The sequence below is a fragment of the Denticeps clupeoides genome, unplaced genomic scaffold (assembly GCF_900700375.1).
Source record: "Denticeps clupeoides unplaced genomic scaffold, fDenClu1.1, whole genome shotgun sequence".
NCBI lineage: Eukaryota > Metazoa > Chordata > Actinopteri > Clupeiformes > Denticipitidae > Denticeps > Denticeps clupeoides.
Genome location: NW_021629875.1, coordinates 54,561 through 57,466, shown reverse-complemented (window position 1 = coordinate 57,466; position 2,906 = coordinate 54,561). Strand labels below are relative to the sequence as shown.

The 2,906-nt window shown below is 39.2% G+C and overlaps 1 pseudogene; it reads left to right on the top strand.

Annotated features, from left to right (window-relative positions):
• The first annotated feature begins 613 nt into the window (after nucleotides 1–613).
• On the top strand, nucleotides 614–1,997 carry LOC114776349 (epidermal differentiation-specific protein-like; annotated as a pseudogene).
• The last annotated feature ends 909 nt before the right edge of the window (nucleotides 1,998–2,906 follow it).

The following is a 2,906-nucleotide window of genomic DNA, read 5'->3' as shown; positions in this document are numbered from 1 at the left end:
AATAATTGTGTTATTAATAGTATGTCATTAATCCTGTCAGTAATTATTTAAAATATTTAGACTGACAACCCCAATAAATTATTAAACGTTAAAGGACAACTCTTTTCGCATTCAAATGTAATTTTTTTTATAAAACACAGAATTTTTGGGCAGCGTCCAACATGGCTTCCAGGACTTAATATTGGATGATGAACTGTTTTGTTTCAGTTCTGGGTCATTGGTCTCTTGAGCAATGCAGTAAATGTAAATTTAAATTTAAATGTAAATGCAGTGCCCCCTGTGGGCCAGGAGATGACATGATCAACAATGATCCCTTGTATGAATGACAGAAAATTAAAGCTATTAAAACAGAAAAGACCTGATGTTAAATAGCCCACCTCAGGTGGACCCACCAAACTCGAGATATGAAATAAAAAAGATATTAATAGTAATAAACAAATATCTTTTGAATTTTATGAGCAGCTAAGGCATCAGCTTTGATCAGGAAATGTGCAGAAAAAAATGCACACCTGGTAGACCCTCCTAAACAAGATGATTGGCTCTGTGCAGTTCAGCCCACTCTAAGATCACTACAAATACAGCAGGAATTCTTCACACACACTTTTGCTCTCACCTCTTGCACAACCTTCAGGAGTACGGGAATGGCTTCAAATCCTGTAAACAAGATTTTTGTGTACGAGCATCCTGACTTTCAAGGAGTGAGCCGGGAGTTCACTGAGTATTGTCCAGACCTTCGGGATGTTAGTTTTAATGACTGTATCTCCTCTGTGAAGGTCATAGGGCAGCCATGGGTGTTATACGAACACCCCCACTGTCAGGGTGCCCAGTTCTACTTTGAGGAGGGTGAATGTCGATCAGTGGTGTGGCATGATGCAATTTCTTCACTGGAACAGGTGAAAGAAGATCTGACAAATCCTCAGATCACACTGTATGAGAATCAAAACTATGGGGGTAGGAGCATTACCCTCAACTGTGAGACCAACTTATGTTTTGGCAGTTTCAATGATATGATTTCTTCCTGCCGAGTGGACAGAGGAGCATGGGTCCTCTATGAGCATCCAAACAGAGGTGGTCGTTCAATTCTGGTCAGAGCTGGAAGAAAATTTCCAAGCATAGGCTGGATTGACAACCAAGTGTCTTGGGTTCGTCCTCTTAAACCTGGGAGACCCAAGATAACAGCAGAGCTCATCTGGGACAAGAAAGAAGAAAACCAAATCAGTCGTCATTGACTCCATATGTGGTGTGAATCGTGGAAAACATGAGCAGACCTTCTCCTCTGAGCTCAGTCGGGAGTATGAAGGTTCTGTCACCGAGAGCTTCAACTTCAGCAATGCTACACAGATAAGTGTGGGGATGTCATTTGGGTTTGATATTGGTATAGTGAAATCAGAGGTCAATGTGTCTGTGAGTAACACTTTCACTGTGGAGAAGGGGAGCAGCAACACCAAGACGGAAAAGAAGGGTGTGAAGATCTCCATACCAGCCACCATTCATCCACACACCAAGCTCACTGTGAATGTAGTGAGAAAAGAGGTTGATGTGAAGGTTCCAGTCAAGATAACGATCCAGTCAGGCTATAGCTCTTCGACTGAATACGGGGAATACAGGTGCCAGGCTGGAAACTCGATCTTGGCTGAATACCAAGAAGAGGACATTTAAGGCTTAAGTAAAAAAAAAAAAAAAAAGAATTATAACCATATCATATAGACAGCAAACTAAATACTACTTACTAATAATAAACTTAATTTTTACTTTGTAATCTTATACGCCATAACCTATAGAGCATTTCTTGATTTCATTTTTCCATAACTAAAATGCTTAAAATGTAAGTCTGTCAGTCTTTATATATTGGTGTACCTCTTGTGATTTACATAAAGCTGGTGTGATTTTTCCTATATGTTAACCTAAATTTATTAGTACAAGTGAAGTGATTGTCATTGTGGCAATTATTATTAAATGATTAGCATTATTAAACTAAGCATTTTTTCTTTGATGCATCAAATGTTAATTTCTTGTAGTTATGCATTAACTAAGGTCCAGCAAAACAATTATTTTATCCACATGCAATCACATGCCACTGGGGATGCCTGTTACTGTGCATTTGTTCATGCTGGTCCGAGGCCACGGTAAACAGGGAGGGCTGCATCAGGAGAGGCATCCAGCATAAAAAAACTCTATTCATGCAGACAACCACACAAGTTGATCAGCAGTGATCTCCCATAACAGGAGATATCAAAGGGAGACTATGAACAGACAATACACAATAATTATGTATATTCTGGATAAGCAGATTTGCAATACCTATGAGAATCATGAGATCAGAGTGATATATTATGGAATAAAATAACACATATGTATATACAGATTAAAGAAATGAAAACAAACATCTAATTTCTGGAATGTGTTCTCTTTTTAGACATCAGAAGCATTATTGTCTTCACAAATTTCAGAAGAGTTCAGGTTTTTCTCAGAACTCAGTGACTAAAACAACTAAAAGAAAGAAAAAGCCTCGTTTTCATTTAAAATGAGTCACCAGTGGTTTAACACAACCAGGGGCCTGTTTCAGAAGGAGGTTACAGTGAAAATGTTAAGCCGGAAATGAGAGAAACTCTGGTTTTTCCGTTTCAAAGTGGCAGGTTTGTCAAACTCGAGAAAGCAGGGGTAAGTCAAGCCTGTTTCTGAAAGAGAGGTAACTTTTACCCAGAGTCAGTTACCGTGGTAACTTACTCTGTGAACCTAACCTGGTCAGGAAACCTGTTTTATTCTCTAAACTAATGGAAGCTTACTGTAGAATAATCGGGTATGCGGAGCATATTAGTAAGGCCACTGTATGCAGAGCTGTACAGAAAGTGTGCTTCGCTCTGAAACGCTGCACATTTGTGTAGTGTTTCCTGGCCACAAACCCC